Raw genomic sequence first — 27,969 nt, 5'->3', positions numbered from 1 at the left:
AGTGATAGATCATAAATATGGCACTTTAGAATGGAATTTTGTGACCAAGTTTTTCAGTAATGAAACTCAGGTAATGGAGTGCTATTGCTGCAGCCAGCTTTGCAAAGTGTCTGTCTGTGCGCATCTGAGTAGGAACCCCATGAAAATAAATGCTCTTTTGGAAATGGGGCTGTCCTTTTCTCTTCTCCGTGAAAAAGGATGTAGAATATTCTGGGAAGACAGATTATCAGACATGAAAGTGTGGAAGTATGAAACAGTGTGGGAATTTGAGGAATGACTAGAACATAGGGCTCAGAGATTGAAGGGGTGAAGACCTAAACTGTAGGTGGCATTGGGAAGGGCCTTAAATGCCAGACCAAGGAATTTGATTTTATCCTGTAAAATAAAAGGGGAGTGTCATGAAGAGAACTGCGGTCGAGAAATGAGGGCAGTGTAGAGAATGGGGCAGCAAGGGCAGCAGACCTGTGCAAAGGCTACTGTTTTTGGCCACTCAGCAATGAAGAACACCAGGTGCCTGCCCACCAGGAAATTTTAATCAAGTCAAATAAAATGTGTACACAAATAGTTACAAGGTAGAATGTGATAACGGGAAAAGAGAGATTGAAAATGCCATCTGACCAGTTGAAGGCAATCAGGGCAAGCTTTCTAAAAGAACTGGCATTTGGCCTATACATTGAGGGGCAGGTAAGGTAAAGTTTTAATTTGTGGTAATGAAAGAAGTCAGTGAGATATTCTGAAAGTAGAAGTTGCCTTGGCTTAAAGTGTAGAATGTGTTTGGGGAAAGAGTGAGAGGTCCATTGAGTTTACAGCAGGGGGTTCTGAACCTTTTGTTGTGCTGTGGCCCTGTCTGACAGTCTGGTGAAGCCTATAGAATCCCTAGTGTAATATTTTAGTGCATAAATCAAAATAATAGGATTGCAGGAGAAAGCAATTGTACTGAAATAAAGTCATCAATAAAATACACAAATTTATGATATAATAATATAAGTATTTTGTTAGTACTAGAATAAACAACGAGGTCTAGTGGCAATCTAATCATGACTATAATCTCCAAATTGATGAACTTAAGTGATATTTTGAGATATCTGCAATAACAGTAATGTAATATGAAAATATCTAAGATCTCAATTGGTGGTACAATTACTGACTAGGACTGCTAATACTGTGGTTTGGTACCTACAATCATAATGAAAGAAAGTACAAAATTTGAGTAATTATTGAAAATAAAGATGAATTTTTTTTCCCATCCAAATTAATGTATTCTGTAAAATCTATCTACACATGCCTTGGGAGTCATGGACTCCAGTTGAGAACTCCTTTAGAGAACAGGGGTTAGCAAATTAATATACCACAGTGTTACTCTAAGTTTTGAGCTCTTCTAGAGTTTTAAGATAGAATTCGATTTACAAAATTAAGATTTATTCAAAACTGGAAAGATTCATGCTTACTGAGTCAACCAAGAACACCCACAGTGTTTTAGTTTTTCAAGCTCCAATGTGTTTTGCCCCATTGCCTAAGAAGGCCTCTTGAGGAATTCTGCAGAATGAGGACAGCATTCCTCCCAAGCCCCCAGAAAGGCATCAAGTACAAGGTGTGGAATGGAGGTGTGGGTAGCTTTGGTAGTCAACAGGGCAGTGTGCTATTTATTTGTCTTCCAATCCTTGGGTAGAGGGGAGAGAGCAATAGAGACACTCCCTTCTGTTATGATACCATGTGCTGTTCCCTGGACTTTTTGTTTGGGGCTGCTTAGTTATTTGTTACTTGGAAAAATTTTGGTAAAACACAAATGGAGCAGTTGGAAAGACCGAAGGACAAAATAAGCAGAAGGAAAAAGTGAGGGGAGCATTGGGAAGGCTTTTTTGGTGGTACTTGTGTCCAGTGGGCCCAGTCTTGGGCACTGAGACCACCCCTGGTGCCCAGGGCTTTGTTTAGGTGACCACTTTTTGGTTTTGGAATATGACAAAAGCTGTGGACATGGTTGCTTACATTAGAGAAAAGTAAGGGACCGTTTGTTTTCTAACAGTGAAGTGGGAACAGAAGGACTTTACGTACGTGGCTTTAGTCACAGCCTGACCACACAGAATGGGAAACTTTGGACAGTCTGAGCTTCTGAGACAGAGAGAAAATAAACCTTTCTAGTTCTCCAACTCTTCGATTCCCTCTTTTCTTCCCTGGGCAGTGTGAGTCTGTAGTGACAGGGTCAGCACTATGCTTGTGAAATTTGCTCTTTATTCAATTTATGACTGCTGTTCCTTGTGTTTCCTGGTCCCTGGGGACACCTGACATGGCTTTGAGCTCAAGGTCCTCAGGGCATCCCAGCTAGGCTGCTTCACGGCTCCTGTCATCCACCATCAGATGCCCATGCTCACAGAAAATGTCAACTGTACCTCTCACTGCACAAAGGAGTGATTCTGTCTGCAAAGGCAAAGAGGAAACATCTGATGTTGCAACCATCTGGCTATCTTTGGAGAATGAACATGCATATTAATTTACTCTTTTGTTTATTACCTTGCTCACCCTCCAACACTTAGGTGGCATTAATTGCAATGTTTGTTAAGCAGGCTCCCCCACTGCAATCCATCCTTTCAGTCCCAATCCGTTGGGCAATTACCACCACTAATATACTTAGTTGAGTGTAACAGCAAGCAAAGTGGACTGCCCCTTGGATGATGAACAGTCAGCTTTGCTGGCTCTTTAAAATGCAAAAATGAAATATATTATAGAAAGATTGAATTTTCTAAAGTTAAGAAATCCAAAAAGGTTGCCTTGGGAAAGTAGAGTGCATTCATAGAATAGTACTGTATGAAAATCATTTATATAAAAGATACAAAAGATTTGGGCAGGTCAGATTTTCACTGAATTTGTAGGCAAAATAGAATCCTAAGACAGATAGTTTGCCCTGTCTTGAATGGGTCCTAATCACTGCTTTGCAAAATTAGTTCACTCAATGACCACATGACCCATAAATATCCTTTTTCTGCTTGCCAAGGATATGAATAAGCGAGAATGACAATCTAATCTTGACAGGGGCACCTGTGTTTATACTGAATTCTCCTTTTCCTTCCTCTTGTAACACATGAACTTCCACCTACAAATGAAAAAGGCATGATTCCACACAGCAGAGTCAAGTGAAAAGATAATAGCTGGTTAGCCAGATCATCCCCAATTCCTCTTTCAATTAGGACAGCAAGATATCTCTGCAAATTTGAGGCAAAAATTTGTTTCTGTCTCAGAAGGCGGTTTGGAAGAAGGTGCAGAAACAGAACGAAGAACAGAAATATGGGGAAGCAAAAGAGGACTTTAGGATAAAACTCTGACATTCGTTTATGATTTTTTTCTTTAAGTGACATTGCAGTGATGTGTGATAGAGAAATCTCTGATGGAATATGTGCAATTTCTGACCCTAATCTGTCAGGGTATGGAGTCAAGTAAGAGTGGAAATAGGTTGTGACGCTGAATAAGAAGGAAAAGGGAAATCTCTAAAAGTTAGGGATTTTTAGAACTAGTTAAGGAACACGACGTTGGAAGTTTTCCCCAGAATCAGCATTTCTGAAGATACTCAGAACTTTATGCTTATAATATTTCTCTACATTATGTTTATGTACATATAAATCTTCTCTTTATTTGTAATATCAGAAAGATAGGTAATTGGGTAGCCATTTGCCTTTCCATGGGTTTGCAGTCAGTGCAAATTTCTAGGCGTCAGAAATAAAACACTTTGATTTCTTTGATCTTACTCGCTGTGTAATTTAGGTTATACTGAGATATGTAACCTTTGGGTAGCTTGAAGGGAAACCAGGTTGGCAAAATGGAAATTTGGTGACTTAACATTGTTTGCATTGTTTTACAAGGAAAAATTAAGTAAAACCTTAAGGTAGGTATTATACAAACATAGATTCATTCTCTAAAACTGGGTTTTTTGGAGATGGCTTTTAGAATAAAGGTGCAGATTATTCAACATTTTTGGCTATTTTACATTTTGTTCCTAACTCCCCTAAAATCCTTGTTTGGCCAGAATTTTTATCAAATTAGTTTGGAAATTAAAACCACTTTTTTTAAAAGCAGAAAATCTGACATACATAGCATATTAGGTTGCAAATAATGGCCATTCAATAAATGCCGATTGCATAAATGCCAAGCTGAACACTAAAGTCTTGTGACTTTTCCCTGGTTCTGGGCATGTGTATAAGCATATCATATATTTTTAATAATAATTAACTATTTAACAAAGTATGTTCATTTATCTTTTAATTCTCATAGCTTTGTTATTCTGACTTTTAAACTAGAATGTTGAGATTTGTAAAGTTTCAGGGACATATATTTTACTTATTTTTTGTCCATCATTTAATCACGAACAGCTCCAAACCATTTCTGATGTTCTTCCTTCCTTCCTAAAGATTGAAGTTTTTGTCTGCCTTAAGAACTTTCTTTACCATTTCTTATAGTACAGGCCTACTATGATAAATTCTCTCTGTTCCTTTGATCTGAAAATATCTTTATATAATCTTCATTCTTGAAGGATATTTTCACTGAACATGGAATTCTGTGTTTACAGTTTTTTTTCAGAACTTTGAATATGTTGTTCTCCTATTTTCTGACTTGTGATGAGAAGTTAATTATCATTTGAATCTTTGTTTCCCTGTCTGTAATGCTTTTTCGAGATTTTTTCTTTATCTTTGGTTTTTAGCAGTTTAACTATGATGTTTAGCCATGGTGTTATTTGTATTAAGTCTGCTTGGGGATCATTATGGTTCTTGAACTTGTGAATTTATGTCTTTCACTGCATTTATAAAGTGTTTGGCTTTTAATTTTTCAAAAATGTTTTGGGTTCCGTTTTCTTTTTCCTGTCCTCTAGAACTCCAGCTACCTGTGTGTTTGCCCTTTTCATATTGTCCCGTATGTCCCTGTTCATTGTTTTCCCATCTGTTTTCTCTCTTTTCTTTCAGATTAGAAAATTTCTATTGCTCTGTCTTCAAGTTTACTGACTCTGCTCTGTCACCTCTGTTTTGTTAACCCTGTCCCTAAATTTTTTTTCAGACATTTTATTTTTCCATTATAAAATTTCCATTTGGTTCTTTTTAATAATTTCTGGCTGCGTGTTGACATTTCCTATCTTAAATTTATGAAAAACACATTTTTCTTTATGCCATGGAGCACAGTTACAATAGCGGCTTTACCGTCCTTTTCTGATAATTCCGTCATCTTGGCCATCCTGTGGTTGGCCTCTCAGGGTTGTCTTTTTCTCTTGAGAATAGTTGACATTTTCTGTATGCTGAAAACTTTTGGATCATTTCCTGAAGATGATGATTGATGTGTTGTGGAACCTCTGGATATTGCATATTTCTTTGAATAGAGTTGATTTCTTTTGTTACAACAGACAATTAAGTTAACTAGACAAAAACTGTGACTGCTGCCTCTTGGGCAGCAGCTCCAACCTCAGTGTGGTTGTCTTATTCTTATTGAGGCTTCTTGGAAGCTTGCCCTCACATGTGTGGTTCGGTGGTCAGCCAGAGATTTGGGAAGAGTTTGTACATGGAATTTAGAGCTTCCCATTTCTGGTTCTCCACATCTTGGGATTCTGCCCTCATGCTAGAAGCCATGAAAATAGGAACTCCACCCAGTGCTGTTTTCTTCTGTCAGTGTCAACTTCCAGAATCTGCCTGCTCTGTGTCTTCAAGGAACTGGTTTTCTTGTTTTTGTTTTCATCCAGAATTTATAGTTGTTACTTGTCAGAGACTTAGACTGTTGGGAGATTTTTGGGCCATTTGGATTATTTTTGAGCCTTTGATAAAATTGGAAGAAGTAGGGCTCTGAAAGGGAACACTCCTTTTCCAACTCTATAGCTGCACCACTGGTCAGTTATTCTTTGACTTAGTTACTGTACACTACTCCTCCCTAACTGAATAAAATAGAGGACTTTTTTGTTCACCATCAACACATATGTCAGCTTAAATCTGACTGTGGTGTTCAAACTAAACATGCACCTTTTCTGGACCCTTCTTAGAAGTCTAAGTAGTTAAAATCTTCTTATACCTTCATATTCAAAACAGCAAAGTCAGTTCCAGGAATTATTATAATTATCTCTTTATAATAAAGTTAATTCCAAGGGTGGTATAATGGCTCATTTATTTCAAGTTATATTTGACCTGGAAACTTGTCAGTCTAACAAAAGAACTGGGGCAATCTTGTGGAGTTGACTATGATGGGATTTGAACTATCTTAATAGATTCAAAACATGGGAACAGTATACATAGTGCTAGTTAAGTAACTTTGAACCACGAAAATAATGTAAGCCTGTTGAATTTTTTTTGTACTTAATGTTCTATTAGTTAAACTGTCAGAGCATTTTTCTTAGAGAAATATTTTCATTTGATAGCATTTTCATATGTAGTTAGGAACATATTACATAGTTGATTTTCAGCCTACTAAAATATTAGATACTTATTTATAGAGTCTATAACATAGCCTAATAATAATGAACAAGCATCAGATATACTTACTTAAGCACTGGGTGACATCAGTCTAAATTCAAAAATACTCTAATTTTATTGAAATCACCACTAGAAAACGTCATTAAATATTTCTTATACAAAACAGATTGTACACTGTTATTTTAGAAATGATAGTTGCAGAAATCTCTTTGTTCTTCCCCTCTTTCTTTGTATTTTTGATATTACTCACTTGAAAATTTCTTCAAATGCACATCATTCCCCTCAAAATTCAAGATGGAAAGGCGAAATGTTATACCATTTCTTGGCATAGTTTTCTGGTTTAGACTTGATATTGATTGATTTGTTCCACAGTGACTGAACTCTTTTTTTGGCAGTAATTTTAATTAGCTCAATCACTTATGCAATTGTTTTCCTTTTTGATTTGTTCTATCATTATGGATATCTGCTTATGAAAATGAAAGTGTAATCATATTCTAAGACCTTTTATTAGATAGTGATCAATGTAATTGAAGTAAAAGTTCCATTTTGAATGTATCTTTCCATATACAGGCTAATCTATCATGTAGGATATATGTTTCCTGGGATTCATGTTTTGACTTTGCATTTAGTATATGATACAACAAGTCTCTGCTCCATTGGGAAATAGCGAAGTCAAATTCTTTTTTTATTCTTATGGTAATATTCAGACTCATTTATTCAAAAGCATGAATAGCACTCTGCTTGAAAGTTCAGCTGGTTAACTTGGTTGTTAAATGTTATTCTGTAAGGGAGAATTCATTTCTTTTTTCTTCTAGTAATTATGGCCTTGCACATAGTAGGTATTTAATCAGTATCTATTTGACTTACATTCAGTGGGATGAAAGAATCCAAACTAACAATTGTCTTTGGGGATATATAATTTTCATTTAAGAATTTATTGAATATATTTTCCTTAACCTTAAGCTTTTTGGTTTCAGCATAATTAAATATTTACAATTTTGTTATGACCAGGAATATTGTTTCCTTATCTAAATGGTCTTTTATTTAGTGTAAAAATGAAAGACTCTCAAAAATAAATGTTCTCATACACTTTCCCAATAAGGAGGGAATATCCCTGAAACTTTATATAAACCAATAAAATCCTTCCAAATTAGAGTGCCATCTGAAATTGAAGCTATTAAACTTAGGTAAGAATATTGGCATATAGTATCATACTATAAATGCCTATTAAGTTGAATTTTGGATGCATTATTACTGTTGTACTATCTTAACTGTATCCTAGACATTGGTGAAATGAAAGGATGAGAATGTTTAGGCTTAAAAGAATTTTGAGAGAAGTGGTGGGCAGGAAAGTATAAAATGGTGTAAGAGCTCTTTTCCTTGATTAAATAGGATATTTCGGGGGAAAATTTTTGCTTCATAATCTGTATATAAATGTATATAGTTTTCATCACTATGACTGTCATTTCTACATTTACAAATCAACGAGCTATGTCAGCATTTGTCCCCTATTCAACCAGATCTTTTTTCTCTCTAAATAAGGGTGTAACTGGAGATTGACAGAATCTGGTGGGTTGCATTTGCATTATGGCACAGTGGAAATCTCAAGCTGGTTAATTATATTTCCAGCCCACATGGTGCACTAACTACCCCCCTCCTCTCTTCTTTCTCTGATTCCCATTCACTACGTTAGAGCTAGTCATGTACATAAAGGATCCCAATGCCTTGCACAGGTCCGGAGACAAACCAATGATTGTTATTTATATAAATAAATCACCAGAGTTGCAAAAGAAATAACAGTTGATGTTTTCATTGTCATTGACCAAATGAGTAAACTGATGTATGGGGTAATGATAGGTGCGATCCTCCGTAGCAAGGTTGTATAGATCGCTGGTGGGAAGGCTGACCTCAGAACCAGGGCCTGGAGATCCCACGCCATGCACCAGTAACTTAAGCATTGTGCTTCGTAGGCTGCTCCGTGAAAGTGGCCATTTTCCTCACAGAAACCCACAAATATGAGCACATTACCTTTGAGACTTGGATTTTTAGTGTGATTCTCTGCATCAGTTAAATTCACCAAATGTTTCCATGACTGAGACAAAGGAATGAAAACTCCCCTGCTGTTAATGAACTATGAAAAAGAAAGAAGCTTCTGAATATTGGTTTGTCGGTCTGTCAGTCAACGAATGTCAAATCTGATTGTGATTTGGCTAAATTGAATCCAAGACTGTTATGAGCCTTTTAGCACTGTGTGTGGAATTTCTGCAGGTTTAAATCTTTCAGAATTATTCATGAAAAATCATATCACATTCGGCATTCTAGGACAAAAGCAGCAAACTTATCAAGCAAGTACACCTCAGAAATCATGCTATCTTTATAATCTGCCAAAATCTTTAAGCAACACTAGCAAACATGTGAAGTTGGTCTAAGATTATTGACATTAATACCAATAAAATTCTGAAGTAGGCATTAATACTATTTAGTGAACATCAGGATGTTTGTAGAGTGGACAGGTAACTGTTTCCTTAGGCTGTCTCTAGGTTAAGCCAGGAGTCCCTTCTGATAGACCCGCTTTTGAAGCAGTAGCTCTTTAATGAGGTGATCAGATGTACTGATGGCAACTACTTCACAGCTGTTAAAAATAATGTCCGCTGTGAAAATGGAGTTTTCTGTAAATGGAGTTTTCCATGAAAGTGAAAATGACCATAAAAAAGAATGTATTGGTCCTTATTTCTAATGGACACACAGAGGACTAAAGAGAAGGAATTAGAGATGGAGATAGTAAATGAAGCTCTTCACTGATATGATCTTCTTAAAAGCATAGAGGAAGGAAAAAACTTATGACCAGAATTACAGAATCATGGAATTCTAGAGCTAGGAATACTTTAGATTTGGATTAGTATATATATATGGATAATAGAGTTGATAAGCTTTCAAAAATGTTTAGTAATTAGAATCTATTAGATGGCAGAATTTTATTCTCAAGAATCTCTGAGCAGTGTATTCTAAACCTCTGAGGATTTTCGGAACAGGGTTCTATAGTTATACTCCATTGGGACAGTTCATGAAATAAAAAAGCCCTGATACACCTTTTTTACAGAAGAAACCCAACCCTAGCTCTTCAATAACCTTTGCATTTCAGAGTGAATTAATTGATGCTGATGTCTTGGAAAAGCAGGCACTGAAAAACTGTGCTGAAGCAATAGAGGAACACGGAACCATGAATAGGGGCAGTAAGCCCGAGGTCTTAAAAATGATCCCCAGGGAAACCTCAGGAAATTTGAATATCAGCTTCCACTAGTCCACACAGAAGAGACTGAGACACAGAAAAAGTAAATAAATAAGCCACATTTCTGAAGCACACAGCTATGTATTCTACTCTAAACCTCAATCTTCTCATTATCTTCTTGTACTTCTCTTAGGAATTTCAGATGACTGTTACCATTGAGTGCAGTTGGTCTTTCTGTACTCTTCTCCACCATTCATTTGACAGGTTTTAATTGGAAAATGGAGTTGAAGTCAAATGTCTACCTTCTCCCTTTCGATGTGTCTGTTTTGAGGTTTTATCTTATCCTAAGATCTAAGTGGTTACTTGGAATAGAGGGTGTTGCAACACAGTGCTGGGTATCACACCAGCCACTTGGCAGGGAGTTCTTAATAGCCATGGTGTCATTATAAATCCATTGGTTTAACTTCTTGTTGTGTGGTAAATGCCTTAGAAGGTATTGCATTTTAATGTATGGGCTTTAAGATGTTGATGACTTTTGTGAGTGATTTTTCAAAGATTTGTATCTGTTTCCATGTGGTCTAAAGCCTGGATACCAAGAGTTCCAGGCTTGACTTTCATGTTGGGAGTTGTCAGTAACTTGGGTACGCTTGAGGAAACGTTTTCTTTGTCCACGAAAATATTCCTCAGTTCTTTTCATTTAAATAAATCTGTAGAGGAAAATAGTGGCATGAATGAAGGATGTGCCTGGACAAGTGACTTGTAATGAGAAGTCCGGGCATACTTTTGCTCAGTGCTTCCACCAGGAAGGGTGGCCTGTGATAGACAAAGGAAAACTGAATTTCTCTGCTTCACCTGCACACTGATTCCACACCTCCCATTCTGCCTAGGAAGCTGCATAGTTGCTATTTAGTTCAAATCCCAGCCAAAGACAAACTCTAAGGCTGTGTCTAAGCAGCAGCAAAAAGAATCGGGTTCTCTTCAGAAAGTCAAGTATAATTCTGCAATGTGTCAGATGGCAGCTATCACAGGCTCTCCTGGAGGAATCAGAAAGTCTATCCGGAAAAGTAACAGAGTGGGTGTTGGACCTGGCTTCTGGGACAGTGAAGACCCAAACGTTGAGGCCAGGAGAGACCTTGAAGAATGATGGTTGTAGCATGTGTATGAGGCTTGGCTTTTGCTATAGTCTGTTTAGATTGATCTAACCTTGGGACAGAAAAAACACTCAATTTCTTCCTACCTCGATTTCATTTTATTTGTACATATGTTCCTCTCTTCCTTAAGAAACTTTTCCTCCTGGGCTAATTTAAGTGGCAATGACTGCACTGAGCATGATTATTCTAAAGCAAAGCTCTTACATTGAAAAATGGCTCATTTGACTTCTGCATATCTTTTTGTACCCATATCCGCTCAACTTATCTAATTAATATGATGCCTTTTTAGTATGAATCCTTCTTGAACAGATGATCACCACTGCCCAAGGTTGGCTTCACTTTCCTTCCCTGATTTAAGTGGGATGGGCTTCCAACTCATAAGACTGAAATTTATAATATGGCATTCACTTTTCTTAAAAAAAATGAAAAATAAAAAAACAGGGTTTTTATTGTTTTTTATTTTTATTTTTAAATGCCAACTAACCACCGTGCAGCTGGACTGGGAAACTTCCTGGCAGTGTGATGGTCCTGAGGAGCAATGTGGTCACTGATCAGTAAAACCCCAACATGGGGAAAATAACAGGAGGACCACTGTAATATTAGGAGTGTTCATTTCACTTTCTCTCTCATTTCTTCTAAGTCTGTGTGTTTGTGTGTGGCAGCTCTCTATTTTCTCACACAAAAGCTTAGTGGAGTCACTGTTCTCACTAACTGCTAATGGGCCAAATTGCTGGTGCTTACAAGGAGAGATGCTGGTGACAGATAATGAAGTATCCAAGTGGTTGGAAGTGTCAGGAGAGAAAAGTGATGTATTCACCTTGCCGGGTTCATTTTTTAAACTGTATTGGTTAAGCTTGTCTTTCTTTTACCTCATTTTTGTTAATGAGAAAAGTCTGGAAAAACTTAAAGGAACACCTCCACTTGACTCTAGATTTTTTTTTCCCCCTTGACTCGGTTCTTAAATACTGAGGGTGCACAGAGGCTCTGGGGAAACCACCGACAGTGAAGTCCCTAAGAGCTTTTCCTCTCTGGGCCTGCCGGTAGCCTGTTGCCGAATAGGTTGAATTTTTATTTTGGAATAAGTAGTGCTTTCATAAGGCACTTCTTTTATGCAGTCAGATCCTCCAGGGGAAGGGACTGTCTACCTATGGTGGTGATTAGGGGATGTACTTCAGAACAGCGCAGGGCACTCAATTTAATAATACATGGAGTCCTCAAAAATGCAGAATAAATAAAATGACTGGCTTGGGAGGGGGCGCTACAGGAGTTTTAGATTTAAAGGGAATCCTTCTGTGATTTTTTTTTTTTAGTAAAATATTGAATCTTTTTTTGAAGCAAATTATCACATCCCAATTTATCCTGTGTAAATCTGGAATGCCACATGGAGACTTGACTTTAACTGGAACACATATTCACCAAGCTAGTTCAAAGCCAATACTTCCCCTCCCCAGATAGAAAGGAAACTCCATGAAAGCAAAGTCCTTGGTGTTTTATGAGCTGCTGATACTCGACAGCACATAGCAGGTACTCATTAAATATTTGTTGAATCCATGGAGTGAATGAAGAGGCAGACAAGAAGCTAATATTTTAAAATGTGATCAAAGAGACAAGATCCAGAATTCCTTATCAGTGTGATATTTAAAAGAGGCCTCTTTGGGTTAAAACTGGAAAGAATTTGGTTGGAGTCTTAACATAAATCTGAGTACTTATTATACCCTAACACAACCTCTCTAGACCCAGAGAATCCTTTTTACATTTAAGTAGGGCACAAACAGTATCTGCACAGAGAAGTGACCTATGTTGGCTACCTGGGGACATTTGGTCACGCATTCTGGTTGTCTTCCTTTCTCTGTGTCAGGACATGGTTGTAAATTCATGCACAGGTCATGAACTGTCAACACGCACATTCACAGCACTTGTGTTCCACCTTCTCTCATGAAAGCCTAAATGGGCACTCATATAGGGGTGAGGGGTGGGGAGCAGCACTATCAAATGGAAACAAGGTGCTGCTGTATCTCTTACTTAGAGAGAAGCTGGGGGCAGGGGCCCCATAACATGACTCCCATGTTCAAGTTACACTCGGGGAAAACCAGAGCCACATGTTTGAATGGCACCTTCTGAGCTCCTGTTTCCAAATTCAAGCTGAGCTGACACGTGGTGTACACGATTTCGACTCAGGAGCAGATTCCACTTAATCCACAGGGCATCTGAGTTACACGAGTACAAAATGAGAAACAGACGTGACTGCAGGTGCTTTTTGCCCTGCTCTTGGATAACAAACTCAAAGGTGTCTTTGATTTCAACAAGAAATTTGGCAGAGAGCTTGTCCATAAAGCAGTTTAATTGCACTGGGTTTTGGTAAAAGGGCTTCTCTCTCCTCCCACCTCACTTTCACCACACACATTCAAACACGCATAAAACTCCCGTCAGAAAGAATAGAATGACTGGGTTAAAAATAAAATTTAAATTAAAGGTCAACCTCAGTAACCTGTAAATTTCCCCATTCTGCCTACAAATGACCATCGGTTTTCTTGCTTTGTATAGCCTGATTTTAAATAGGTAATAATTACCCAATAGTCCAGAATGGTTCCAAATCTATTGTGTAAATAATATGGCTTTTAAATATATTAATGAGTAAATATTTAACCAATAAACCAAGGCAGCTTCAAAGAAGTCAGTCAGCTCCAACGGGGACATTCTTCAGAAAGAAAAACCTAAATAAGGATTTGTTCAACAGACCATAACCATTCATGGCTCAAAGAAGGGTATACTACTTTTGTGCCTGGAAACGTTTCTATCAGAGTCTTCATTTCCTGGGCCAAAGGATGTGTGATTGATGCACAGCTCTGCCCTACTGTTGCCTCATGGGCTGGCACCTTTGGAGAGACTCTTTGAGTATTCTCAAGAAAGGCTTAGTATTTAGAAGTTGCTCCATAAAACTATCACAAGAACAGAAAACCAAACACCGCATGTTCTCACTCATAGGTGGGAACTGAACAATGAGATCACTTGGACTCGGGAAGGGGAACATCACGCACTGGGGCCTATCATGGGGAGGGGGGAGGGGGGAGGGATTGCATTGGGAGTTATACATGATATAAATGATGAATTGATGGGTGCTGACGAGTTGATGGGTGCAGCACACCAACATGGCACAAGTATACATATGTAACAAACCTGCACGTTATGCACATATACCCTAGAACTTAAAGTATAAAAAAAAAAAAAGAAAAGAAAAAAAAAAAGAAAAAGAAGAAGTTGCTCCGTAAGTGCTGAGTGATGATAATGATGAATTAGGCTCAGTTTGGGGTCTGGGTGACTGAATGCCAGTCCCAGCAAAGTGGCCTATTTTGCCATCTATGGGAAGCAGGGGAAGTCTGTTTCACTTTTTTAGCATAGTATTGCTGGCCTTGGGCAAGATATATGTCTCTGGGCTTCAGTTGCCTCATCTACAAAATGAAGTGATGGTCTAAATGACCTCCAAGTCCTCTCCCCGCCCCCCGCCCAGGGTTATAATTTAGGACACTTTTTGGTGGGAAATTTGGGTTCCACTGTGTGCATTAAGAATTTTCCACAGAATAGTCTATCACAACTTAAATTTTTCCATAGACTAAAGCTTTCATGCCTGTGTGGAATGATTGTAGGTAGTTTTCTTACTTGCATACCCTGAACCAGGGCTTTTCAAATTTGGGTGCACAGGCTGCGCCCTGTACAACTCTAGGGGGCACCCTTCACATAGACTGTAAAGTGAATGGCAATCCCCCCAACCCTAAGTTATGCAACATTGTTACCCTGCCTTGAAGATACAATATATTTTCTTTCCTGCTAGAGAACAGATTCATGATGTTAGACTTTTTAAAACTCCTATGTTTGCTGGAATTCTGCCAACTTCTTCCTTCAGACTCCTTTTCTGAGAAGACTCTCCCTGATTCTCTTCCAAAGCCCTGATTAGAATGAAACTAACATCTAGTTGAAAAGGTAATCATTCTCACTCAGATGAGTTCTGCTCTGAAAGTGAGAGGAAAAAAATTCGGAATTGGGGCACTGCTATAGACTGAATGTTTATGTCTCCTTCAAATCAGATGTTGAAACCTAATCCTCAATGTAAGGGTATTTGTAGGTGGGGCCTTTGGGAGGTGATTAGGTTGTGAGGGTGGAGCCCTCAGGAATAAGATTAATGCCCTTAGAAAAGAGCCCCTAGAGAGGTCGCTCACCCATTCTGCCATGTGAGAACACAGCAAAGGGACTGCTGCCTTATGAACCAGGAAGTGGGCTGTCCCCAGAAACCAAGATTAGCGCCTTGATCTTGGACTTCCCAGTCTCCAGAACTGTGAGAAATAAATTTCTGTTGTTTGTAAGCCACCCTGGCTGTGATATTTTTGTTAGAGTGGCCTAAATGGACTAAAATAAGCACTGAGGTACTTTGTAGCTCCCACACTGGCATTGTGCATATGGGGTAGGATGGCATCAGATGGCCACAGAACATACACGTATTTTTGGTGACCTGGGGGGGTGAGTAGCCTCAATATCTTGTATATTTCCAGTATAGAAAGGAAACAGCAATAGATTTGTTTCTTAAAATTCGGTCAAGTGGTTTGGCTCGTGGAGCCATTCCAGCCTGCATTGTGGAGAGAGTTTGTTCTTGAACTGTGCTTAATCTCATCTCTAAACCAGCGTCAGGCTTGGTGACCTCGGGAAGGCACAAGCTGAATGATAACCCACTGCTTCTCTGTTACCACACTCTGAAGAAACAAAGACCACTGGGGTTTGCTCAAGCTAGTCCTCTCCCTTATGGGGAGCAGAATTGGACTCTTTAAAAAAAACATTACTGCTTAAAACTAACAAGTCGGAGCTGAAGTGCTTCTCAGCTAATGGGTAAAAACTAGCTCTTTCTTATTGAAGTCAGATTAATATTTAAAGCCTAGATTCTGGGCTTTGAGATGTTCTCACTGACTTAGTGGAGTTTTCACCACCTGCTCCTGATGAGCGCCCCTTTTGCCAAGTGTATTCCCCTCGAGAGCAGCTTCACTTTGCTGGCAGCACTTTCAGCTCTAGGCACTTAGCTCTAGGGTGTGCAGAGTATAGGAAGTGGAGTTAACCTCCCCAAGCATATCCAGACTGTTTAACTCTAATGATGAGATCATTTGACATTAAAAGTTAGACCTGTCTTGTCATCTGCCCTTATACTGAGCTTCTAAGAAATGATCAGCCGGGTGCCTCACGGTTCCATCACAGTCAGCCTGGTGATATATAAGCAGAAACACTAGGCCTGAAACTCCAACAACAGAATTCTGCCTAGTTAATTTCTTCTGATGTTTATATGTTGCCCCTGACAAATCTCTCAATATTAGTTAAAAAAAAATTTTGATAACCCAGCAATGAAACCTTTTATTGACAGCCTGCTTTGTACATTATCACTAACTGCTACCTAGACCTAATTGCAATCCTATTTCTAGGATTACAAGGTTGTGGATATTATTATCTCTGTTTTACAGTAGAAGATATTGAATCTCAGAGAGGGGAAAGTATTTGCCCAAAATTATGCAGCTATTGAGTGACGGGGACAAAATTCAAGGCCAAGGGTCCAAGCCTGGCTCCTTCCTCCATGCCATTGCGATCCGCCCTTCTCCCCAGTTAGAAAAGCAAGCCTTCCTGCAATCTCCTTCCCACTCAGCCCAGCTCCTCTCTGGTCTCAGGCCTTCTTGTGGGTATAACTATTGGTATCTTCCAATTGTTCTGTCTTCCATCTTTCCACAAAGTTCCTTTCCCTGCCTGGCTCTAATGGAAATCCAGGTTTTATCTGATGGTTCTACTTTCCTCACAGCCATCTCTGATGGAGACTTCTCCTTTCAATGCCTTCTACTTGAATTCCCAGCCCCAAACTCACAGCAAGAAGAGCCCAGCATGCATTGGTTACGTCAGCCTTTCTGACTGTACTATCTGTAGCAAATTCCTCCCCCTCTTTATTCCCTTAAGCATAAATATTCTTATTTCTCTCTGGTTCACGGCTATCCCCACCTGGACACTCCATCCTCACCTCAAACCCAACATGTCCTGGGCTAAACACAACGCTTCCTCCTCGAAACCAACTTCCCTACTGATTTTCCTCTTCTTGTCAATGAGCATATTTCTGCCTGTCTCACTAACTTCAGTGGAAGTTTCTGAGTGCTCAGTGTCCCCCCAGGACCTAGATTTGTGGGAGACTTTGAGACTTTAAGATCTGAACTTGAATCCTGGTTTGGCAATTCCTGGTTGTATGATCTTCAGAAAGTTGTTTATTTCTCTGGCCTGAAGTTTCCTCATCTATATACTCTATATAAGAGTATGTACAACTTACAGGTTTTTTCAAGGCTTAGATATACTATGTTTAGCATGATGCTTGACACACAGAAGGGCCTCAGTGAAGGACCTTGTATACAGTATGTACTCAGGTGCGGAGCTGATGCTACAGTGCATTTTTTGCTTGTTGTGGTCTCTCCCAGTGATGTGGTTTGGTTCTGTGTCCCCACCCAAATCTCGCCTTGAATTGTAATAATCCCCATGTGTCAAGGGTAGGACCAGGTGGAAATAATTGAATTGTGGGGATGATTTCCGCCATGCTGTTCTCATGATAATGAATGAGTTCTCACGAGATCTGATGGTTTTATAAGGGGCTTCCTCCTTTACTGGACACTCATTCTCTCTCCTGTTACCCTGAGAAGGGGTGCCTTCTGCCATGACTGTAAGTTTCAGTCAAAAAAAAAAAAAAAAGAAAGAAAAAAAGGAGTTCAAGTTGCATTTGAAGTGTTAGGGGTTTTAGGCAGGGGTGCGAGACAATGCATCGATGCTTTAGAAAGACCACTCTTATTACCACATGGTAGACGTACTGGAAAGGGAAAGAGTGAAAAGAGGGAGACCCTTTCAGAGCTATTAAAATAGGCAGGAGCTGACTGTAGTATGAACTAGGGTTGTAGCAGAGGGATAAAGAAAAGGGTTGAGGCCGGGCGCGGTGGCTCACGCCTGTAATCCCAGCACTTTGGGAGGCCGAGACGGGCGGATCACGAGGTCAGGAGATCGAGACCATCCTGGCTAACATGGTGAAACCCTGTCTCTACTAAAAAAATACAAAAACGTAGCCGGGCGAGGTGGCGGGCGCCTGTAGTCCCAGCTACTCGGAGGCTGAGGCAGGAGAATGGCATAAACCCGGGAGGCGGAGCTTGCAGTGAGCTGAGATCCAGCCACTGCACTCCAGCCTGGGCGACAGAGCGAGACTCCGTCTCAAAAAAAAAAAAAAAAAAAAAAGAAAAGGGTTGAATTTGTAATTTATTTTGGGAGTAGAGGTTCCATTCCTCATACACCCCATATCCTAAATTAATTTAGGACAAATGCCAACCTAGATATAGGATATATGAAAAATGAAACATTAAAGAATAATGGAAAGTCTTTGGAACTGAGAAAGTATGAAGTAGTGATGCAAAATATTGGGATGGAGAAAGCTTGGGATAGAAAACCAACAGTTCTGTGGAGAGGTCTGGGACTTAATAGTAGGTGAGAGTCATTTAAACTTGGGACCAGATGAAATTTATAGAGAGAGAAAGTGGAATAAGGAAAAGAGGAGAACCAAGGACACTCAGACTGACCTTGGAGGGGTCACTTCCTTTTCCTGAATTTCAGTTTTCTCTTAAAATGAGGGACTTTGATTAGGTCCCTAAGCTTCCCTCTCACCTTAATATCCTTAGATTCTGTAATAGAAACAAGGCCAAACACGTAAATCATCTGGATTTGAATTTAAAACTATATATTGTCAAAGTCAAACACATTCAACAATGGTTTCCTTAACAAAACAGCAATCTGTCATAAGGCCAGGCATATTCAAGACTCACTTGATTGTCAGAAGCTGATTATTGTTACATTCTTTGTTCAGGAAATGGGACTTCAAGAAAGGAATGGCTTCACTTATGAAAAGCAACTGGTTCTGTGTTGATTTTGTGCTGAAATAGAGCAAGGGAAGATGATACTAAAGAGGCATGCAGTTGTAAAGTGCAGACCCTTCCCACCTGTTAAGTTGAGGCCTTGATTGCCTAATGTTTTGAAATTATTTGTGCTTTGTAAAAAGAATCTGCCTAGTTATAAACAGCATGGACCCGGCAGCAGCATCAGTTTTTGATCTGGTTACTTGGCCTGTGTTAAACAAATGCCAAGGAGTTAGTAGCAGGTGAATTCCAGCTCAGAGAAGTCCACCTTGAGTAGAAGCGTTGCTTTAGGGAGAGCTCCAGCCCCGATGTTGCTTTCTGCCAGGAAAGTAACTTAGGATGGACACAAACAGAACTCGTGAGTTGGAGAGTGAGGTTGAGAGGAGCAATTAATCTTGGGACTTGTATGAAAACTAATAATACCAGGCCCTGACACTTCACTATTACTCAAGAAGCACGATGCACTTTATCAACATGGACTAATGGACTAATGCCTCCCAATTTTCCCTGTAAGGCCACTCAGTGCTCTCTTTCCTCCTCCTTTGGTGACTGGGGAAGCATGCTGAGTCACAGAGAGGTAAGTTACCTCCAACCCCCCAACAGAGGAGCTGCCAGGAGATGAAAGTCTCAGTGCAAGTTTCACCATCCACTCTGCTCGATATTTCCTAGTTTAATGAAAATAGTCCCAGTTACCTAGGAGACTTGGTATAACTTCGTAGATAGGCTAAAAGCACTTATGAGCTATGAAAATGCTCAGTTGTCAGCCTGATTTTTCCACCCTAGCTGAGAGTTACTGGCATCACTTACATAGCCAAGTGACAGTCACATGGCTTGACTTCCCAGAGTTGGAGTAAAAATGAAATGAAAACTCTAAGGCATTTTTTTTTCTCCCAGAATCTAGGTGCCCTCTATTTGAATATGGTGTAGCCCACAAATAAGATTTGGGACCCATTCCTAATGAATTAAATCAGATGCTCTGGGCATGGGACTTGGGCACCTGTTGTTTTTAAAGCTCTCTGGGGGATTCTATTCTGCGTCCAGGGCTGGAATCCACAGGTGGAGCAGAAAGGGAAGATTCCCCACTTGTTTGCTGTGGGTGCGTCGGTCAAGCAGCTTCTATGAACTGTGGTTTCCTTATACATTGAAGGTTAATACTTACCTCATGCGGTTGCTGGGAAGATCAAGTGAAATTAAATAAAATGAAACACCTTATAGCAGGCACCTAGGATTTACTCAAAAGATGTCAAGAGCCTGCTCTTCTTGACTTTACTGTTGTAGAAACATTTTCTACTTATGTGGAACCAGGATAATTTTTCTATAAAATCATGATAGAAATGTAGTTCTTTATCTCACAGTCAATTAAAAGACTCAAAAACAAAGAGACCAAAACCTCTGGCGTTGGCTTTAATCAAAATTAGTCATTAAAGCAAAACAGAGTGGCAGGTGTTGCCAGGAAGCCTCAGGCCTCAGCCTCTGTGAAGGGTGGTTTCTTTGGTTTCTATTAGGCTCTTAACTGTTCATTTCCCCAAGCAGAAGCCAGAAGAGAAACCGCGGCGGGACAGAGACACTCTGTGAGATGGGTAGGGCTGGTTAGATCCTTACCTGCCAGGGAGGGCTCAGTGGGAATGGTGGTCCAGGGTGGGTAAAGAAGTGGCGGCCCCTTTCTTCTTAGAAGGTGGGTCTTTATGAAAGCAGACTTCTGGCCGTGAGTAGTAGTTGGCACCAGCCTGATTTTTCCTTTGCTTAATTTCATCCCTCTGCACCTCAGGGTATCCTGGTGCTGGTACCTCTTTCTTCCTGGCCACAGCAGGCCTGCCAATGCTTGAGGAGCTCAGCAGTCTTGATTTGATAATAAGGCCCTCCTTTCCTGGGAAACAAGTCAGACAGTGAAATGGCATTGCCACAAAACCAACTACCATCCACACAAAGGCTTATAGCCCCTTAGGCTTCACCCAGGGGGAGAGAGATCACCTGCAGCAAGGAAACATTTGTGGCCCCTCACAACCCATGGGCTGCACCTGGCTGCAGGCCCGCCTCAGCCATATCTGGGATGAGCTGTCAGTGATGCAGTAGGGGCTGCCATGAGCTCCTGCCCTCTCGCTCTCAGCAGGCTGGGGACCAGGGAAGGAACTGTGCCTCTACCCCTCGATCCTCCAGAGGGGAGCAGCAGGCGAAGAACAGGAAAGCCTGCCTGGGGTTTTGTTAGGGTCCCTGTGTTCCACAGGTGATTCCAATTGGATTCCTTTCTAGGCCTGCTAGGGAGCGCCTACCTTCATCCCCAGCTGGATTTAGTTTTGGGCAGGATGACCCAGAGTGTGGGAGATGTGGCACCGTTGTGCTGGACTCAGAGCCCCCAGAGCTCCCTGTGGGGTTCAAGTATCATGGCCTGAGTTGCAATGCAGAGCTGCAGTCAAGCTTCTTGCGCTGTGTTCCTATCATTCCCCCTGTGTACCAAGTGCGATGCTGGGGCCATTCCTCATTCATTCAGCATTTATTGGACATCTATTATGTGTCTGGCACTGTGATGGGGGCTGAAGGTCCACGGATGAAGAAAGACACGGTACTGCCTTCGGGGATCTCAGGGTGAGTGAGAAAGACTAATGGTGGAGCAGGTATTGATTGGTTATTAGAATGCCATCCAGTGAGATAAGCATGATCATAGCTAGGAACAGAGTGTGTTGAAGCATGGAGGAGGGGCACTCAAGGTGATGAGATTCAGAATTTTACAGCAGGGGCCCTGAGTCAGAGACGGGAGGAGGCACACCTCCAAGGATTTACGTGAGGTTAATCAGTGCCCTGGGGCAGCTGACCAATCTCAGGGCACAGCTACTTGGAGAGGGACCCAGTGGGGAAGTGGAAAGGGGTGGGGTTTGGGGCTACTCCAGGGTAGAAGGCTGCCATAAGCACAGGGCTGGTCCCTTTGTCTCCTTACCCCAAGCTACCCTCCCAGGGAAAAAGCCTGGGGCCCACCCACCCCCTTTTATTATTTTGGAAGGAGAGAAGCTACAGCACAAGGATGATGGTGGAGGCCGCTCTCGGGGCTATATTTAGAGATTGACTCCCACGTTCCAATGGAATCATAATCAGGCTTTCAGGTGGGTGGAGCAGTTGCTCGGCCAGGCAGTCTTCCTTTTGGATATGGGAACATCTCCTTCTGAACTTTGGTCAAGGAGGACCTTGGGTGTCAGCAGAAGGAAACTTGAGAAGGTACACTTTGTATGCTTGAATAAGTCCCCAGTCTGGCTGCAGCAGATTAAGACTTGTGGCCCCTTGGCATTTTCTGAAGAAATAGGATTTTTTTTTCTTCCCTCCCAGACAGTTCCCTGGTTCTATAATGAGACAGTCAGATTTGAAAATAAAAACCTATATACCTAAAATTCATCTCAATTGAAGCCACACTTGGTTTGATGCCTGCTTATAATGACCTTGGATAATTTTGATTCATTACTCAGAGTATTATGTTTGCATCAGGGGTTCTAAAATGATGTTACTTGCTTAAGATATGACTGAGATATGATCATTTTTCATCAAGGTTTGGGCTAGTTCCATTCCTCCTGAGAATAGAAGTATGAGATGAGGATAGGTATGAGATAAGAGGCAAAGAAAAATGGAAGCCTGCATTTTCACTTTCCCCTTCCAAGGGAGCTCCAGGATGACCCAAGTTCCTTCTTTCCTTCTCTCTGTTACCTGGGATCTTTGTCCTAAACAGTCTTGGTTCATACAGCCCCAGTGCTCATTACCTCGTTAAGAATAGCTGGTCAGCATCACATAGAATAGTGATGAGTGTAGTGTGCTATGCACGTGTAGTGGATCCTCTTGTTCTTGGCAGAGATTCTATAGAGAATACAGAGTGGGGGCTGCTTGCTCATCCCACCATTTCATTTATAAATAGCCTCAGCCAGGGATCTATGCAGCTCAATCCTCCTTTCTTAAGGTTACCTTTGGGAGACTTTCTGGTGTTTGCACCCTAACAGCGATTTTGCTGTCCACATAAAAGGCCCTGATATACTCTTCATTCTGTGAAACTGAAGATTTGGTGGTAGATATCAAGGACCAAAGTTGGCAAACGGCCACATTTTTCTGGCGCATGGCTCGTTATAAACACCTTCTACCCCAGTTTCTAGTTACTATCCCTCTCCTACCAGTTGATCAGAATTCATCCTCTTTTCCTTGCCAGCAACATGTGTTTCACATTGAGTTGTTTATCCATTCAATGCACATTTAATCCAGCAGTTCCTATGTATCAGGGGAATCAAGATGAAAGACCTGGCTCTCTTTTCAAGAACCCCCATTCCGGTGAAGATGGGGTATGCAAAATTGCTGTGTCCTACAGCGGCTGGTGTGGGTGGTAGTGTAGACACACATAGTGTGGGTGGGAATGTGAAGGATAGTGAGTCCGAGTGGTCCAGGAGAGCCAGGGAAGTTTCTCAGTGGAAACTACCATGGGGGTTGACAGATAATTAGGGATATTCTAGAAAGATAAGAGTGGAGAAAGCATTCTAGCAGCGTACATGAAGGCTCAAAGCCATGAAAGAATGGTAGCTCCTGGGACTGATGAATAGCCTCGTGTGACTAGAGTCTCGGCTCCATGGGGGAACTGCCACATGAGGCTGGGCCGCTGGGCCTGAGAGGGGTCAACAGGCTGGCTTATGAGGGTTTGTTTGCTTCCAGGGATAATGGAAAGCTGCTGAGGAATTTCAAAGAGCACTGGCAGGAGTAAATTTTGGTGTGATCTGTTTGACAACTGGATATGAAGTGATCAGGAGAAGAGGTGAGCCCCTCCTGCTGCTCTGTAGTGGAGCTATGGTGTGACCCCAATCCTGGGCACTTGTCCTTTCAGATGCTGTGAATATTGCTTCTTGATGTCTCACAACTGAGTCCCTCTTAGAAAATTGGCTGAAGAGAGCTACTTTTCCAAGACCATGAGGGCATGTAAAAGCTTGGTGCCCTTGCCCCAACTTGGAACTACTCTGAAGGGTCATCCCAGCCCTGGAGTGCCCTGTGGCATCCCCTGACACCTTTGTCGTGACTGCTTCACAGCTCAACTCCTCCTTTTGCCTCATTCTGCTTCCTTTACTCCCTCGCTTATGTTATACCCAAGAGTCCTCCGTATTAAGCCACCTATAGCCCAATCACCATCTCAGAGTCTGTTTCACAGGAACCTCAACCTACAACACTCTTCCTCAATCCAGAGAGTTAGAGGCCTGCCCCACCTCTCTCAGGTCAACTCTATTCCTCCAAACCTTCATGACAGTGGAACAGGGGTTGAGACTTCGACACACCATGTTTTGCAGTTTCTGATTCTTATCATACAACACAATCCATCTCCAGACACTTTTGAAGATTGTGCGGAGGGGGGTAAAGGTGTCTTCACTAATTGTCCCTTGTCCTTCAGTATATGGGAAGAATAGATTTAGGCTCTTCCCAAATAAAAGGGGAAACTTTGCTGCAGTGACCAATTAGATTTACGGGTCAGTAAAATTCCACCTGGAAATTATGAATTGTTTGCTTCGCATTTGTCTCTGCTCTTAACCGATTCAATGAGAATCTCTGACTTACTATTTACAAAAGGTTTTAGAACTAAGAATGTTTGGGATAGGCATTAAATGCATATAGCAATATTCAGAAGATAAAAAAGAGTCTAACTGTGCAACTTTTCCTGCCTCCAACCCCCAAAACATCCCTTTCTCTTTATTTCTATAAACAACTCCACCACAAACAACTACTGAGACTAGCTTCTTGGCACTTTCTTTTTAAAGATGAAAAATGTATCTCTCCCATTGTTTTCTGGTGGATTGATTTCCATTGATGAGGACTTGATAGGTAAAGGCTGGGAGCCAGGTGCGTTGTATAATTGAACTGATCTATTTCTCAGGCTGTAGCTAATTTATAGATTTTCAGTGTTGGAAGAGTCTTTAATAGATGTTTAGTTTGAGAAACCTTTTCTAATTTCCCTCCGGAAATCTACTCACTTTGAGATGCTATGCTTTTATATATATATATGTTTTAAGATATTTTTTCCTTTTTAATGTTAAACATAGCTTTTACTTTTTCATTATAATATCAGAATATACTCATGCTTGACATATCAGAAAATGTAGATAAGCCCTACCCATATTACCACTATCCAGAGATAAACACCTATACATTGTTCTATACTAGAACTTTCTCTTTGTGGGTATGTATACATATGCATATATACTCTTTTAAAAAATAGGATCACACTATAATAAGTTTTTCAATCTGTTCCTCTCTACTATTCAGTGAATAGCTTTCCATTTTAATAAATAATCATTTCAACAATTTGAACTGCCTTATCTTATAGTTTGTATTAATTAGAGTAACCTGGCTGCTATTATAAATAAACTCAATCTGTGATGAACCCACGCAGAAGTTTATTTCTTGCCCTTGTACCAATCCTGAACATGCGTGGGCCGGAAGGGCAGCTTTTCTCCAAGTGGGTATTCAGGGGCTCAGGTCATCTAAGGCTAATCTGTTCAACATGTGGCTTCCAAATGTCAGTGATCACACCTATCCCGGCTAGCCTGAAGAGGGAAAGTGCATGTAGGATCTCACAGGCTGGGCCGGGAAGTGGTGTGTACCATTTCCATCCAGTTTTATTGGGTGGGACTCAGGTGCATGGCCTAACTGTAGAGGAAGTTGGGAAGTGTGTCTAGCTGTGTATTAGACACAGGAATAAGCAAAAGAATTTGGACTGGGCACAGTGGCTCACACCTGTAATCCCAGCACTTTGGGAGGCTGAGGTGGGTGGATCACCTGAGGTCAGTAGTTTGAGACCAGCCTGGCCAACATGGTGAAACCCCATCTCTACAAAAAATACAAAAAATTAGCTAGGTGTGGTGGTGGGTGCCTGTAAGCCCAGCTACTATGGAGGCTGAGGCAGGAGAATCGCTTGAACCCAGGAGGTGGAGGTTGCAGTGAGCCAAGATTATGCCCTGCACTCCAGTCTGGGCACCAAGAGGAAATCTCCATCTTGAAAAAAAAAAAAAGAAAAGAAAAAGTGAGTGAAAAGCTAGGAGTTTCTGCCACATATTATTAATACAGTCGTCTCTTGATAGCTAAGGGGAATTGGTTCTAGGACCTCCCTTGGATACCAAAATCCATGGATGCTCAAGTCTCTGATACAAAATGATACAGTATTTGCATGTAACCTATGCACCTCCTTCTAAGTACTTTAAATCAGCTCTAGATTGCTTATCATACCTAATAAAATGTAAACCACGTGCTATATTTTGTTGTTTAGGGAACAATGGTGAGAAACATAAAGTCTGTACATGTTCAGGACAGATGCAGTTTTTTTTCCCAAAAACTTTTGATCCATGGTCGGTTGAAGTCATAGATGTGGAACCCATAGATGTGAATGGCTGACTGCGTCGCTTTTTCTGAGATCCTTTCCGTTCCCGAAAGGCTGACCCATCCCCACAAAACGTACTGTAATAATTGTGACATAGTTGCCACTGCTCAATAGATAATGAATGAATGAACCCTACCTAGTTCTACTGTTCAGGACTAGTGAGGATCTAGTAGTTTTGTTCGGGATAGACAAGAGCCACCACTCAGGTCATGGAGGAAAAATGGAGTAGGAACTTGATGTCTGAGAAGGCAAAAGCTTCTTAGGGGGAAGGCAGGGTGACGGCCCTGGACTAGAAATAGAGGTAAATGGAATGTAAACGTCCTAGACGTTAAGAGGATGCTGACCAGAAACAGTCTGGACTTGCATTGTTAGGGAACCTGTGTGATTTTTTTTCCCCCCATAAACCAGATAAAGCTTACCTTTCTATAAGCCTTGATGTTCTGGTTTACAATCCTTGATGTGTTTTTGGTCTGTATCTTCATGACATGCTTGTGTTTGTAGAAAAGAAGTATTCTGTTACTCTTGCGAAGACAGACCTGAAAGTACACGGTTGAGGACTTACTCTGAGAAGCAGGGATGTCTCTGTAGCCTAGGAAATGCCACAGGCCCCAGAGGATTGGCAATGAGACTCTGGGGTGACACCCAGAGAAACAAGTGGTGAGGACAGCTGGTATCCTGGCATTGCCTAGTAGACAGGATGGAGGCCTTCACTGATAGAACAATTTTTTAATGCATTAGATGGTCTTGATAGTGGCACTGGGCAGGAAGGTGGGGCAAGCGAGGCTATCCCAATTCTCCATGTACCCTCGGCACAGTACAGCCTGAAAGGACCAGTGTCTTGTTCTCCTCTTGTCAATCTCATAAGTGTAATGACTGGTGCTAAGGCAACTAGTGAAGGAGGGTGGAGCCAGGCCCAGAATTCCCCCCACACTCCAAGCCCTGGTTTTATTGTAATGTCAAGAGCCAGTAAGTAGGGTGCATGATCTTCCATTCTGATTTGGCTGTCCCTGCCCTCCACCTATCCATCAGGGAATAATTGATTTCTCACTGTACAGTCTAGTCCCCCCATTATATACTTACTCTTAGAAAGTATGTACAGATACTGGGCGTGGTTTCTTCTTCCCTATAGGAGGGTGGCAGGAAGAGTTCCTCCCATAGGCTCTCATAGCCAGCTGTTTTTCCACAGGTCCAGGAACACAGCAGCTCTGTTTCACAGTTGTCCTACTTGGGGAGTGGACTGAGGGCTGATGGCATCCTAAAGGCCTTTTTTGTAGGATTGGACATGGCCTACCGGAACACACAGGTCACTGGAGGAAGATGAAGTAGTATGCTCAGTCCTCTGCCCCAGTGCATCTTTAGAAGCTGGTGGCCAGGCAGCCAACATCCAGGGGCAGGTGTATATCCTTCGGGGCTTATGAATCCACCTTCTTTCTTCCTACAAGGGGAAAAGTGGTGATTGGGTCAGGTAATTTTAGTATTGGATAGAAGTTCTGATCATTTAATATTTTACAACTTACATGAAAATCAGCTTAACGTGTTGAAGGCTACTTGCTTTTTCAGTGGAATTTTTAAATGGTGCAGCAATTACTTTGGTTGCTGTAAAAGCTTAGAATGAGTCAAGTAAAGAGTCTATATAGTTTCCTTTCAGTATCCCCAGTGGCACATGTAGTTATTAAGATTTAAAGCATTTTGGCCTTGAGATCATAAAATTCCTAGAGCTAGGGGGAAGGGGTGGAGATGAAGGGACAAAGGAAAGGAAGAAGGGTAAGAGGATTCTTGCAAATACCCTCAGCTCTTAACATTATTTTATAGAGCACTGTCCATCTGAAAG

At 41.1% G+C, this 27,969-nt stretch overlaps 1 long non-coding RNA gene across 1 annotated transcript; it reads right to left on the bottom strand.

Moving 5' to 3' along the window:
- Positions 1-18,521: 18,521 nt before the first annotated feature.
- LOC117064507 lies at positions 18,522-20,381 on the bottom strand. The gene is made up of 3 exons (XR_004429501.1): positions 20,366-20,381; positions 18,674-18,781; positions 18,522-18,532 (listed from the first exon to the last, which is right to left on the bottom strand). It is a non-coding gene; the product is annotated as an uncharacterized LOC117064507 (long non-coding RNA).
- Between the last annotated feature and the right edge of the window lie 7,588 nt (positions 20,382-27,969).

This window comes from Trachypithecus francoisi, unplaced genomic scaffold (assembly GCF_009764315.1).
Source record: "Trachypithecus francoisi isolate TF-2019V2 unplaced genomic scaffold, Tfra_2.0 Lachesis_group2, whole genome shotgun sequence".
NCBI lineage: Eukaryota > Metazoa > Chordata > Mammalia > Primates > Cercopithecidae > Trachypithecus > Trachypithecus francoisi.
The sequence above is the reverse complement of the archived record's forward strand: the minus strand, read 5'-3'. Positions and strand labels throughout refer to the sequence as shown.